Consider the following 15,607-nt stretch of genomic DNA (forward strand, 5'->3'; position numbering starts at 1 on the left):
CAGCACCACCTGGAACCTGGTTAATAATTTGCTAAGAAAATTATCAGTATAACACACTTCCTCTAAGTTTTGTAATTTATGCATGAGTAATTTAAAATGGAATTATTTTCTAAGTAGCAGTCATTTCTAAGCCGATACTCTGCATGTGTGCACCCAAAAGCTTCCTATTAGACACAGGTTGCCTGAAGCCAAACTTTGACTGCTCTTTGGGCCAACAGGAGCAGGGGAGGTGGGAATTTTCTATGAGAAAATTCAGACTGTCACATGGATACACTGAAGGATGCCTGACTTCAGCTCCTGCATCTGTACTTATTACATGCAAGGACTAGCATTTCTTCCTCACTTACACTGCTGTCTTGGGGGGTACAGTGAGGCCAGGATGCCACATCCTACACCAGACCTGTCACTGCCCACTTGGGGCACATTGAGCAGTGGGAGAGCTGGGGAGAGCAAAGGAAAGGCACTGGGCAGGCAGCCTTCCCATGCAGGGGTGAGAGGGAGAGTGGTGACTCCTTGTCTGGAGGAAGGACCTCCAGCTCTGCTGAGCTTTGCACCCCTTCTCCAATGCTATGTGTGGTTTCACCGCATTACTTAGTGATTTAACTTCTGCTGAACTCAGAATGAACCTCAATAATTTTGACATGACCAGGATGCTATTTCTGTGTCTATCTGTGGTTTCACGAGCTTGTGTGTATTTCTACGGTTCACAGCTTTGCTCTAACATTGTTCAGGATGTATTCCCTCTCTAAACACCATTGAATCCCTGAGTGATGTTCTCAAGCTTTGTCACCATAATGCCATTTTAGTTGCTTTTTAACTATATTTTCAGTCATCTGCACTTTAAGATTTTTCTCCTCCCCTTGATGCAATATTGTGTCATGAATGGCTGCATTTGCCCATCCTTAACTTGCTCCACTGGTAAGTAAGCCACTGAAGCCAGGATGCTCCCTTAGCACCCATGGCAGGATTTATGCCAGCAGTAATATAAACCTCAGAAGTAAAGGATGGGGCCAGTTCTGCACACGCTGTGCCTCACTTAAAAAATCCATTGCGCAGGCTCGAAGGGTTCACCCACATTGCAAAGCCCTGTGGTGACAGGTGAGGGTCGAAACAGCAGGTGAGGAAGTGCTGGAAGCCACAGACCCAACCCTGACTGCAGTCGGGTCAGGATATTGGTCATTTGAGACTGACCCTGGAAATGACAGTCTCGTGAGGCAGCATCCTGAATGACCAAGCAGCCTTTTTTAAGGACAGCACTGCTTGCCCCACACAGAAAAGGTGGCCTAAACAAAACTCATCTCCACCTTTCACCCAGTTGGATATTGTGACCAATGGACATCTTCTGATGAGGTCAAACAAAGACAAAGAGACAAAGGCATACACCTGCCTCCAAAGGTGTGTTCGAATTGACACTTGCATGTTGGAACATCAGAACCATGCTTGATACTGCACATAGTGGATGTCCTGAGCGTCATTCTGCTCTAATTGCCCACGAACTGTCACAACTCAATATTGACATTGCTGCTCTCAGTGAAGTTCATCTTCAAGAGGAAGGCAGCCTTAAAGAGCATGGTGCTGGCTACACACTCTACTGGTCAGGCAAACCCAGAACCGAGTCACTTTTTCCTTTGAGAATGCATGCAGAATCAGTATTGACGAGAAAAGACAACGCAGAAAGAACCGTTCCTTGCCAATACCACCTAAGGAGACGTTCCGCTGTGCCTTTTGCGACTGGACTTGCCTGTCCTGGCATCGGCCTTTTTAGCCACCAGCAGCTTGCAGCAAGCGTGGGTATAGCCCTTCCCAAATGTTCGTTCATGAAGCCTAGCCACGATGATGAATATTTAGAAGTCATCCACCCCACCAGGTTGTGTGTAAAATCCTTTGGCACATGGACTTTGACAGACGAAACTCCACTGACATCTATGCTGTGGCTGGGATGGTGTGCCCAGCTGATGAAACCCTGGGAATGAAGGTGCCTAGTGCAGCTGTATTGACACAATCCATCAATAAATGCAAAGCACCTTGGCAGGAGCTTGCCAGACTCCTGTCCATGTCCCAGGCACACCTTAGAATGTTGATACAGAAAGTGTGGCAAAAGCTTGCAGTAAATAAGCTGACAGTTTAGAGGCGATGGAACAAATATGCCTCTCTCATGTCCCAGATAAGTGCTCTACCCATACAGAAATCCATCCTCTGATACTTTTGGAAAAACAAATTGATAGTCCTTGGTTTATGGACTTCAGACTGGCCCTGGATAATTATCAAAAAAGAATCTAAGAACCCGGAGAGAAGAAATGTCCTTCTACTTTGGACCTCTGGTGCTGCCAGTGCTGTTCTATCTCTGAGAAGGTAAGGGAAAGCAGCAACAGGAGATGCTGTTTAGGAATATCACCTATGAAAACTTATGAACAGAAGTTTTTAAATCACTTTCTCCACCAGTTTTGTGAAACTGAAATTATCCATCATTTCAGCCTCAGCCTTCTCCTCTTCACACTGAAAAGTCCTAGACTTGTTAGTATTTCCCCTCAGGCAGCTGCTCCAACCACTTAACTGTGTTTGTTGTCATTCTCTGTTCCTTCTCTAGTGCTCTGCTACCTCAGAAGCAGAGGCTGTAGCTCATTCTACTCTAGATGCTAGGTTTTAGAGATTGATAAAACATAATTTTATTTCCTGCTTTCAATACATTTTTTGATTATGTCCCCTGTTGTTGGCATATTTGGCTGCCATTACACATCATGTTCAGAGCACAGTGAACTGTGACTGCTTATCTGCCATCTTTTACCCCTTTGGTTTTATGAGATCCTTCATCATCAAAAATAGTTTGGTTTTGCTCGGTTTTGGTTGTTTTGTTTTGTTTTGTTTTTTAACTACACTCCATTTAATGCATTGAGCATCTCTTCCATGTATTATTTTGAAAATGACCAATTTTTCATGTGTGGCTTTTGTCCTAATTAGGGATTTAAGTACATATATTTGGCTGTATGATACAACTCCTATATTCTGAGTGCAATAAAGCTTGTCTTCATAAGTATTATCACTTTAAGACTTTCTTGCAGATAAATATCTTCTATTGAAACCTTAAAATAGATAACAAGCTGGTAAAGGGCAGCTCTGTTACTCCTGTCAGTGTTTTGGATTGTGTCATACAATGAGGAGGAAGATGGATACCTGAAGCAAACATGCTTGCATGTCCAGCTGATGTTACCCACACTAGTGGCACTCTGAGGATGAGACAGTGTCCTTTTTTTTGAATCAAGAAAGCACAAGGTGCCAAACAAGGATCTCTTGTTCTGCTTATGAGTAAGAAGTTATGTCATTCTCCTGCATGAAAAGGAACTACATCATAGGTTCACCTGGTGCATCTGCCACTTCCTTTAGGGTGTGCTCCTATCTCCCATGGGTGCGGACCTGGAAATGTTCTGCACTTTGGCACACAGGGAAACAAGATATTGTATTGAGAATAAGCACAGACTTTTCTCTAAACTGCTCAGAACTGGAGGTATGTTGGATGAAGAAAAGCAAAATTTATGTGCAGGTATCATTTTCCACTTAGGTTGTACAGGCAACCTCTTTCATGGCTTGTGGTCCAGATCACCAAAAGCCATTAAAAAGAGCTACAATCCATGAAATAGCAAGTAGATGCACTAGTTGACTCACATTTTCCCTGAAAAAGTAATTTCATGCATAGCATTGCTAGGAACGATGTGCTTCTGAGTTTACAGCAACCTCAGTGTTAAGAATGACATCTTAATTTTAGCCTAAGCCCTTCCTTGACTTCAGATCCAATTATAGCCAGTCTGTTTAACAAACACATATCTCAACTTGCCCTCTTCATGCTGAGAGCAGTACTGGCTCTTTTTCTACCATATGTGATTGAAAGATGTTATTTTGAATGAGAGTGCAGGACTCAATGCTGCTTGCTGTGCTTTGGAAGGCATGTGCCTCAGGAAGAAGTAGATGACTTCCAGTCCTGTCAGCCCCAAGTGAAGCACCGTGCATTTGCTCCATAGGTACATAAGGGTGATGAGAAATGTGGGCTCTGCCATGAGGAGACTAAGGACTTACAGACCCACTACTGAGGGAGAACCAGACAAACCTTATCTGTTGTCCAGCTCCACATTTGAAGGCCACTACTTTAATAATTCCTACCTGCAGTATTTCACCAACATGGTCATTGCACATTTCTATTTAAATATGAGAGAGAAGTGACTAGAGTGTTTCATATCCACAAAAAGATTTAAATACTTTGCCCAGGAAAGCAGGATTTGCTCTGAGTACCATAGGGTCTGTGCAGAACATGTATATCCCTGGTGGATGGCACCTGCTGCAAGGCAGTTGAAGTAAAAGCTACCCGTGGCAGTTCTGGTTTTCATATGGAAAATCCTCATTCATCTGACCCATGGGAGTTAGATCTTGGTTAGAACACTCTAGACTGATGTAGGCTACATAGTAGAGGAAACCCTTCTGCAGAACTGTAGCCTCAGACACTGTGCAGGCTCTGCCATTGGACATTTACTGCAGTGACTCTATCCTTGGAAAAGTCTTTGCCAAAGTTTACTGCAATACAAGTACATCAACTATCTCTTACCTCTCTAATTAAAAGAAGAATTTAGAATGATGGCAAGTGAGTGTATGTAAGACATAGAGTCATACTGTGTTGAGATTTTGACCTTAAACCACATGATTAAAACTTGCATTTGTCTTCAGAAGTCACATTGTTGTCTGCATACAATACGTATTTAAAGCAGTTCCTGTAACCACATTTACAGAAATAGAACATCATAGTCAACAGTTTACCTCTATAGTAGACTATCGTAAATGACAGTTTAGCTAATGAAAATTATCTACTTCAAACAAGAAAACACTGCAGTATTTCTACTGTGTAGATCCACAGATCTGCATGGATTTTGACACAGAAGCCTTCCTGCATGGCACCTCTGAACATTCCCTGGAAGACCACATACCTCTGTCTCCCTGCTCTGTCTGCTTGTTAAGGAGACTTTCCTGTCAGAGATGCCACTCTGGCAGTCACACTCGCACCACCAACAACTTTAACTGCTGGATTGAAGCCCCTTCACAGAGAGGGGCTCCAGGGACCTGATGAGCGAACTTCCAATTCCCTACATACCCAACTCTTGTGCAGACAGATCAGGTTTCCTTACCAGCTTGATCCCAGATTTCCCATAGTGATATTTCAAACCTCTGGTTCCTTTAAGTAATTTAATTGTGGTGTAACAACCAAATAACAGTTCAAGCTGGGTGCCTCTGAAGAGGGACCCTGAACAAAGGAAACCCTGGGATTTTATACCCTTACAGTCCATGTGGGCTATAATTGTCCTCCTTTCTGAGTCCTCAACTACAGCACCTCTGACTGTCTCTGAGAGCCTGGTCACCTGGCTGGTGCTGGAGATGCCCAGACCCTTTGTTGTGTAAAGGGTTGGCACCACTTCACTGCCTCTTGCCCTGGTTTCCACCACTCAGAGCTCAATCTGCAGACACTGCAGCTGCACCCCAAGCTACCTGCACTGAATGTATTCCTCAAGAAGCTCAGCTGGAAGCTGACTACTGCCAGTCTGGGGCTGATTCCTGCTAGTCCATATGATGCCAGCAAACAGGGCATACACAAGTAATGACTTCAGAGTCCTCATCAAACTGGTGTGCAAGAAAGGACCTTGGAAGGTATACACATAGCACAAATTTCTGTTTGGAAAGAAAAAGGAGTGAGCTAGCAGCATGTTGGTTTTGAATTCTCCCAAGGCAATATAATTAAGGGCCTTGGGAACAATGTGTTTTCTTTCTTTTCTATTTGCCTTTCTCTTGCTTTTCTTTTTTGTCTTCCTCCCCAAAGTCATGTAAATCAGGGTTGGATGCATCTTGGAACTGCAACACAAACCCACCAGAAAGTTTGCTTTCTTCCTATAAAGTATAGTTAGCCGATGGCAGGAGTAAAATAAATTATTTGAAATGGCAGCAATGCACACATCCCTCTCTGAAGTGGTGAGACTGCAGCCAATGAAGGGGAGAGCAGGCTTGTGCTGTGTTGCCTTGTGGCTGATCGCACACATTCCTCCTGGAAGCCCTGCCAGGGGCACACAGGATCATCACAGCTCTTGTCCTCAAGACTAAATTCTACCTCTTATAAAATAATGTAACTATTATGCATCCAAAAACTTTACTTCTCCCCATAAACAGCTTTACTCTCCCAGGTGCCATCCTAGAGACATCCCCCATCAATCAACTGAACTCCAGCTTTCAACAATCAGTAGAAACTGAGTAAAAGCAAGTCTTGACTGCAGCCATAATCTGCCACTTACGGAGCTCCTCACACAATAGTCACTTTTGTCTAAATACAGAAGCAAAAGTCAGCTACAGATATCCCCAATGGCATGAAAACATATTTCTACCTCAAGTAGAATATTAGACTTTTTTTCCAGATTGGGTAAAAATTAGTAACAAAAGTTTGGAACAGCACTACAGATACATGGAATTGTGCTAAAGGTTTATATTTTGCAACAAGAGATAAAGAACAAATATTTACAAATAAATTAAGAACATGTGCATTTATATGTCACATGAGTAAATTTTTTATTATTTATAATAGACAATAAAGATATGCTATTTAAACAGAATTTATTTAACATTTATATAACATTCCCTTCCAGCAGTCCTTTGCAGCATTTCTACTATATCAGATACTTGTGCTTACTCAACAAACTGCCTTTTCTTCTGAAAGGAACATAGAAAATTTCTACATAAAAATATACACACATAATTTCCATAGAAGCAAAAAGCAAGGAAAAGAAAAAGAATTGCAGGAAGTCTGCATATGTGGCATATTTAGAACAGGAATCCATAAACAGGCAAAAATAAAGGACAATAACAAAATGAGAAAAATAAATTTGCTTCTGTCATTGTCACCAAATTTAATTCAGTAAAAGCTCTCAGTGACATGAAGTTACCAATTCTAAGAATAATTAGTACTTTGTGGGAGCTAGCTGTAAAAATCCCATTGTGGTAAAACTACATATACACAAGTCCAGCTTTTATTTTTACCTGAAATACTACACCATTGCCAAAACCTGCTACTTGTCTCAAGGCTGCTTTTAAAAATAACCAGAATATCAAATGCAGTAATAGGCTTATGTTTCCTTTCTTTATGAGTTAAGATGACTTGCATTTTTTATGTAAAGAAAATTAAATTCTTTCTAAAAATATACTTTTAAAATAAAACCATCATTAAAGATAAAATGAATGAAAGAGTCAATGTCTGACCAAGGTGATCTGGCAGTCAGTTGATACCATTGCAGCTGAGGCTTCATGGGAACACAGTCCCTCTGGCACAGCTGGCTTGGGTGAGAAGAGTGCACATCAGCATCCACCTGAGGGTGCCTGTGCAGTGGACAGGGTTGGGGAATGGCTCTCCAGCACCATTACCACAAGGGCAAAAGGGATGGACACACCTCCCAAATACACGATATAATTTAAAAAAAAAAAAGGATGAAACACTGCACAGCAGTGCAGCACCATAACCAAAAGATGCAAATAGATTAAAGCTCTGTGTCCAGTGAAAGCCTACAAAGATGTTTAAGGGACTGGAGCATCTCTCTTAGAACTCTCAACTGAGATGGGCCAGTTCAGTCTCGAGTGCTGGGCAACATCTGTGGGGGGAACCTCATAAATGTGTAGAAACATCTGAAGAGAGGGTGTCAAGAGGATGGAGCCAGGGTCTTCTCAGTGGTGCCAAGCAATAGGACAAGAGGTCATGGGCAGAAACTGATGCACGAGAAGTTCCACCAGAGGAAGAACTACTTTATTGTGCGAGTGAGCATGGACTGGAAAGACTATCCAGAGAGGTCCTGGAGTCTCCCTCACTGGAGGTGAGCAGGGAGGTTGGACCAGATCACTCGCTGTGGTCCCTTTCAACATTACCCATTCAGTGATTCTAAGAGAAAATCAGCAAAAAACTATTCAACACAGAAATCTGAAGACTGAAATAAAATAAAAGTGGTTTAAAAATAAATAGGCATGTAGCTAAATATATTTTGGGCAACAGAGAACAAAAAACCCTCCAGTTTTATTAAAAGAATGTGAGCAACTACCACAAAGAGCAATATTGTATCCTCACCTCATCTCTCCTTTCTGTGATGTACTCACAGTAGATTGCACAAACATCAAAGAAATTGGAGATATATTGCTTCTCTTCCTGCATTAGGTGCTCATTGTGCTGCTTAACTTCCTAGCAAGTCATTCATAAAAACTTACTACCAGAACTACTGTTTCATGAACATAACTCAAAGCCCTTAGACAGAAAACAAACTCTTTATGCTTTAGATTAGTTAAAGATAGGAGATAAATATCTCTTTAGTTCCAAATAGTGCATTAATTCCTTTGAAAAGTGCATAGAAAGTTCAGACGAAGCTATATTTTTATTTTCTGAGCAGACTGTGTTGAAACAGACTTATTTTTGTTTGATAGCTTCTAGAAATTTATGAACATGTGAGAAGTTTCCTTTTGTTCAAAGAAACCCCTCTAATCTTGATAAATATAACAAAACATTATGAATCACACAGCAAAAGGTGAATTAAAAAACATTAATTCATGTTGTTGTTCTTAAGAAATTTTTAAGCCTATCACTTTAGTCCTGAATTATGGTGTTTGAATTCCTGGAATTAACCACTTTTGTGGAAAGGAGATAGTTTTTCTTAAAAGTCTTGCAGATCTGGATTAATCCAAGTCTACAAAATACTTGGAACTCCTATAATGCATTATCTAAATGTAAAAGTGTAATTAACCAGTATTTGGTGCAATTTATTCACTATCCCATGAGCTGCTGGGTCCACTCAGCACTTAGAGAAGATCCATTAAAACCAAGAAGTTCAGGCAAAATGTTCTTCACTAGGCTGGTTTTTGTTTTATAGATCTGCTACAAAGTGTGCTGGTCTCCCTTTGGACTGGGAGGAGAATCCAGCCCGTTGCAGTGAGTTTGCTGGGTGCCAGGGCTCTTGTTTGCTCAGCCCTGCCCTACTGTACCTGTGCTGGGATTGTGGTCTAGGTAGTACCTACAGGAAGGAAATGCAAACTTGAGAGCAGACATTAAGTCCTGCTCTGACCAGAGCCCAGCAAACGCAAGGCCTTGATGGAGTTAGGGTTAAGAGGGCTTTCCACTTCTGTTTCTTGGTGAGACCTTTAACTTCATGTTTGGGCTCCTAAAGGGGAAGTCAGTTCTGTTTTCCTATTATCTTTGACCCCTGAATGCACAGCATTTAGTTTCAGCTTTGCTGGTCCTGGACCTCTGGAGTCTAAACTGGATATCAGTACCAGCAACCCAGGCCAGCACCAAAGCACCTCTTCCTATGGGTACTGTGATGGTAAAAGTACTGGTTCATCCTCTGGTTGCACTGACTTTGAGATGTAAAATGGCAGAAGGATCTCTGAATTGATGAATGTATCCTATTGACTGTCCCTACAACTTGAAAAGTAATGAGACCGAGGCACATTTGAGATGAGGGAAGGCATTAAGTCACGGAGTTTCCATAAATGTCAAGCAGAGGTGTATGTTCAGGGAGGCATTTCCATATAAGTCACAAGTGAGACAGAGAAACAGCTAAAATGGTTGCACTGTAGTCTTTGGAAGTACAGAAATGAACACAAAGTACATACACAGCCCAATACCACAGTCACTTAGTCACAGAAATAGTCCCTTGAGGTCCTAGCTTGTGTATGGTGTGCCAACAAAAGCTGGTCATCCATCATTGGTAGAAGTAAAAATTATGAGGTATTTCTGACATTTTTTATTCTAAGCACAGGAATTAGTACTTTAAATAGCGTTCACTGTAGGTGGTTGCAGCATTAAATGTGCACTCTCCTCTCTTGCAGACCATAGGCCTTATCTTCTAATGGCTCAGCCATATGACTAGGTTTTGATTATCAAAGTAGGTAATTAAAATAAATGAAATGATTTATGCTTGGCTGGACTCTAAAGTGTGTAAATTCCTTCCAGTAAAGGTCAGTCTCAGCATTGTTTCAGGTTTATCAGTTGAGCCGTGTAATTTGATGTGAAATTTGAAATGAATGACAGATCCCTAGAAGGTTTGACTCTACTTTTAACACTTCTCTGGAAGTTCATAATACTTTCAGTGGAAGGCACATCTGCAACCAAACCTCATGGGCCTTCTGAGATGAAAGGTAATAGAGCATAGTGGTAATAATGCCAAGATCATGTGCTCAATCTCCAAATGGGCCACTCACTTATGAGTTGGACTCAATCTTTGTGGGTCCCTTCCAACTCAGAATATTCTGTGAATATCTGTGAACAGATCTGTGGCAATTTTTCCAGCAGGAATCACATTTATGGCCCACTGGAAGTTCCTCTGAAAAGATTGTGTGCTAAAATGAACCCAGCATTTGATATTTAGACATAAAGTACCTTCATTGCTAGTCAAAATCCATGCAAAGATTCAGTTCCTTGATATCTATTCCTTCTCTTGTCAAAGGCTTCAAGGAAGATAATTCAGTGTTTGACATGCAGATATTATTTAGAGAAATGTATTTTGGGAACTCAACTATCAGTAAGAATTCCTGATGAGCTGAAGTTTGCTGTTCTTCTTGCTATTACAGTTGCTGGTACAAATATTTATGAGAGGTGTTGTGCTCAAGGGAATATTTGGTATCTTATCAAGCTCTAAAAGTTCCACCTTGTGATTTAAGTAATGTCAGTATGAATACTGCCTATGTGGGGAAAAGAAGAGCTAAAACCAAGGGAAAAATGAGCCTGGATTGACTTATCCCTGTTTAGGGAAAGAGCACCGCTTTTTTAAACCCATCCCAGCAGAACAAGCTGATTAGTTATAAATTATAAAGCTGAAGCAATTTTGTCTTCACTAGTCAAACTGCATTTCTTAGGTTTTTATTAGCATGGCAACAATAAATCCTGCCTGTTAGAGGAGTCATTAGACTTGAGATGAGGGTGTTGGAATGATGTTCTGTTGCTGGCTTTACATAGCCAGGACAAAGTGAGAGTCAGGAAAGCTTGAGCAACAGAAACTCATTCTGTATTCAGAGCTGGACAAATGGAAGGGAAGTACAAACCCAGCATCCATTTCCAGTCATTTGTACTAGTTTTTGAAATATGTTTTCATACAAAGACTGTTTTTCCAGGTTCCTAGCTGAGTAGTGAGACATGCGACTGCCCAAGTACTGCAGATTTGTCTGTATGGCCCCACTGAATTTTGGTTTACCTTTGCATTGTAAGTCAGTCACCATATACATATTGCATACATGCATATGCACCATATGCATATTGTAATAGTAGTTTTTAATAAAGAAGTTGAGAACTAGATATAATAAAAATAAATACTGCTGGTTTTTTTCATTCAAGCACTTGGAAAAAACCAAGTGAAAAACCTCAGGAGATCCAATCCAGGAGATGAGGAGTTGAACTGTGAGCTGCACAGTGCCAGGGACCATGGAATGCTAAGCACAGGGCTGAACATGAGCACCTGCCCCAGCTCTGGGGCTTGGATTGTGCCAGGAAAGTGTCCCTACTCCTGGGACCCAGAGCAGCAGCCTTCCCCAGGATCTGAGGAGATTGCCTGGCTGTGATTTCTGATGAGAGAAGAAGGGAAATGAAAAGCACCTGAATCCTGCTTCAGTTTGAAGGAGTCTTGGCATCTGGGCTTTGCTCCTGGGCTTATTCTGATTTTCATCTAGTGACTGATATATGTAACAGTTCAGGCAGCAGAATCTGTGATCAAAGTGATAAACAAAACACAAGAGACTAGTTTGTTTTATTGTGTTTCTTTCAGTGTCCTACTCGTGGGCACATACATCCAGATATAGACTGCTCTAAGACCATCTGGTTCACAGGTACTGTGAACATTTGCATTTACATACATGTGTGAATTAAAAAAGTGTCAGTCTGCCAGATTGATGGTTGTTTTGTGTCATAATACTTCCGTGCTTTGTAAGAAGACTATAGCTGAGAAAAGGATTGTGTTTCCTATTTAGATTTTACATAGTGTTATGTGTTTTGAGCTGTTCAGTTTGGGGACATGTTTTTATATGTATTCATTAATGAATGAAAGAGACAACAAAACTGATTCTTCTGCATTTAGAAGGGAAAAAAATAATTTTGATATATACAGTTTGTAACTTCTAATGCATGCCTACCCTAAGACATCATGAGAATTAGCTGGAGGACATCAGCACACTGAAAGAAAGTTAATTTCCTTGTGCTTCAATATGGAGCTCAAGTTTTAATCTCCTTTGGAGGTCTTGCAATGTAGAGTAAACACAAGTAATCTCTAGAATATGCATTGTTTATTCCAGAAGAGCCATTTGGTTCCATTATGTCATTGCTTGCAAGAAGAAAAAGGGAGACTAAAATCTATCATCTTGACCTGGGCAAGTTTAATAGCCTGGGAGTTTAACAGCATTAGCTCACTACCTAACAGTGACCAGGACCTGATGGCAGCAAATCAGGGAACTATCAGCAAGCCTCTTCTCTTCGTGCTGAAGGAGGCAAGGCAGTACAGTCTGTCTGTGTGCAATGGGAGAGGGCAGACTTCCATGCCTGGGGAGCTGGGGACTATGGCTGAGAATACTACATGTGTGGGGCAACTTCTGCAGGGATGGGGCTGACCAAGGCTTTCTAGGAGATCCTCTGGGAGGTGGGAACATGCTGTTCATCAGAGTCAGGCGTGCTGCTGATTCAGCTTCCTCCTGCTTTGAGAATGACCACACCTACCTACAAATAAAACGAGCTCAGGAGATCTCTGTCCAAGATTTGGTGTGGATTTATTGAACTATGAGGTAGCATCAGTGTCAATGCAAGCCAAGAATGAGGTACCATGTGGGTCAAGTGCTGCTGGAGGAGGTGGCTAGGCTGAGACACAACAGCAAGTACCAGAATTACATCATGGAGTCCTCTGAGGGTAGCCAAACATGGATGCAACTATCAGTGCAGTGAAGATAACATAAAAATAGATTATAAGTGCATTGGTAAGAGGTCCATTGTTTGGGCACGTACTTTTTGTAGGAGCCTTTCCTCAGCAGCATTGGGAAGTCTCACCTGGAAAAATATGGAGGTACAGGTCATCAGCAAAGGTGGAGAGTGACTGAGCAGTGTACAGAGGACATCCATGTGAATGGGCAGATGTCTGAAAGTACCACAATGGATTAGCTAAGGAGACTAGGAATGGTCGTTATTTGCATTTTTACAGCCAGAGAGGTTGCAGGTATGGCTGATTCTGACTCATGAGAAGTAAAGGAAATAGATCGCTAGAAACTTGAGTTTCTTTTAAGCATTATTTTTCTATGCTTCTTTTTCCTCCACTGGTGCTAGCTTATTTTGCCATGTATTAATTATGTTGTGAAACTATCTTACGCTTATAGATGCACAAAAGAAATATTTTCTTAAATAAACAGAAAGGGAAAGAAGCTGAGGTCAGGCAGGTTCTGTTAGTTTGGGAAGTGGAAGAGGTATGTGGAGAGATGTCAGCTGGATTGAAACAAGGAGTAAAGGTAAAAAGACAAAAAAAATTGAAAAAGGAGCGAGAGGGAAATGACAAAGCTGTTAAATGGGAAGAGCGAAAAGGATGTGACTAATGATATGAGAAGAGTTGTTTCTGGAAAAACTGACTCGTTGAACAATGATTCACACAATAAACACCTGGAAGTTTTCCTTTTTTTCATCAGATTTACTCAGAGAAACAGCTGGCCCAAGGAACCAGTCCCACTGCTTAGTTTGTTCTCGTGATTTTATCTGTGGCACCCTGTTATGACTGTTGTAAAGCCTTAAGTGCTTCTGGACTTTGTAATGAATTTGACATGGGAGATTTTTTTTCCTGTGTAGCTGCAACCTGTAAGCAGTTGCTCTGCGCCTGGGAAACTATTTCAACCAGAGAGACACTGAATGTGAGCAGGCTTGCCTCTTCTAATGACTTTAAAAAATATAGGCATTCAATTGAGCATATTAGGTACATTACACTTGTATATTTGTATTTCAAGTAATACACTGCACTTCCTAATAATTGGACTTCCAAGCAGAGACACTACTATTTGAAAGACAAATGTGCAATTTGTTCATGTGGCTTTGACTTCTGACATACTGACTTGAGTTATTCTGCACTTGTCATGAGAAGGAGGGCTAAAAATGACATTAGTAATTTGTGTCTGTGAATTTGGTTTTGCCATGTGATTCTTGCTGGTTTGAAACTAATATTTCATGTTGAAAGTGCTGCTCATTCATACACAACTAGTACATGACTATTCTGCATGTAAGTACTTAAAATCAACATATTTCCAAGAAAGTTCCATTCCCTCTCCTTACTATATTTACTTTGAATCATTTACAATGCTTTATTTGAAACTGGGTTTGAGCAGTGCTCTAAAGATAACTCACTGCCTGCAGACAGCTTTGAGAAAGTCTGAATTATTCTGAGTGCATGAGCAAATGGAGAACAGTTGAGTCTGAAAGCACGCTGAGGGCACAGCCTAGAGGTGTTTTCCTGGAGAACAAACACAGATTTTGAGGGAAAAGGGTGATCTGAAACACAAACAGAAAGCTTAACTTTTCCCAGAGCTGTACCCCTTTGAGCTGCAATCAATTCTAAACACTTCTTTCTTTAGATGTATAATTCAGAAAATAGTGTGCTGCACAAACAATTTAAGAGTGTTCAAGATCAGTAGGACAGACTGAGGAAACTGAAAGCAGAAGTTAAAACCTGGATGAAAAGTAATGTTTCATGAGAGAGTAAGATAAGCCTATCTAAAACTTCTCAAATAAGCATGATATTAAGTGAGATACAGAAAGAATAACATTCTAAGGATGATGATTTTAAAAAGAAAGTTATCAGGTTTTTATAAACACAATTTATTTATTATTGTTTCTATCATAGTTTGTTATGGTCCAGTTGATTTGAGTTCTCTTTAGTGTGGGTGTCATAATGCAGAGACTAGTGGGGACTGGTTCCCTTGAAAGGCTGTAAGCCTGAAGAGACCTGAAAGATGACACATAAGAGAAAGGAAGGATTACATTCATTATGAGATGAGTATCTGGAAAAGGGCAAATAGAGTGATTGGCCCAAAGTGATTTTGCTTGAAGTAACTCTGTGGTAGAACTCAGACAGAATTTAAACTTTCTGAGTCGAGAACTGACAGATTATTCTCATAACTAGGTTGGATCCTCCCCATACACAGACCTGCTGTGAAAACAATCCACCTTTATGTCCAAATTACTCTCTTTTGAACATGAATTAATCCTGCAACTGGGCAAGTAGCAAATCTGCTCTCCACTCAAGGTCCATGCCTTCTCCTCTCTACCTCCCCTCCTACAGAAAGACTAACTTACCCACTGCAGCTCCAACCCATGCCCTGCGTGTTCATTCCTCACAATCCCACTGAAAAAAAATAATTCAGAAAGAAAATCACAAAGGACTTAAAAATATTGAAGGCTGTAAATTACGTTGGAGCTACATTGCTTCCTTTTAGGGCTGCTCTTTCATACCACACCTAGTCATTAGAATCAATAATTCTCCATGCTGTTAATGTTTGAGCTGCTGAATCTCTAAGGGCAACTCTGAGGAACTATAAACTGTGTGGATAA

This window comes from Pithys albifrons, chromosome 4 (assembly GCF_047495875.1).
Source record: "Pithys albifrons albifrons isolate INPA30051 chromosome 4, PitAlb_v1, whole genome shotgun sequence".
Classification (NCBI taxonomy): Eukaryota; Metazoa; Chordata; class Aves; order Passeriformes; family Thamnophilidae; genus Pithys; species Pithys albifrons.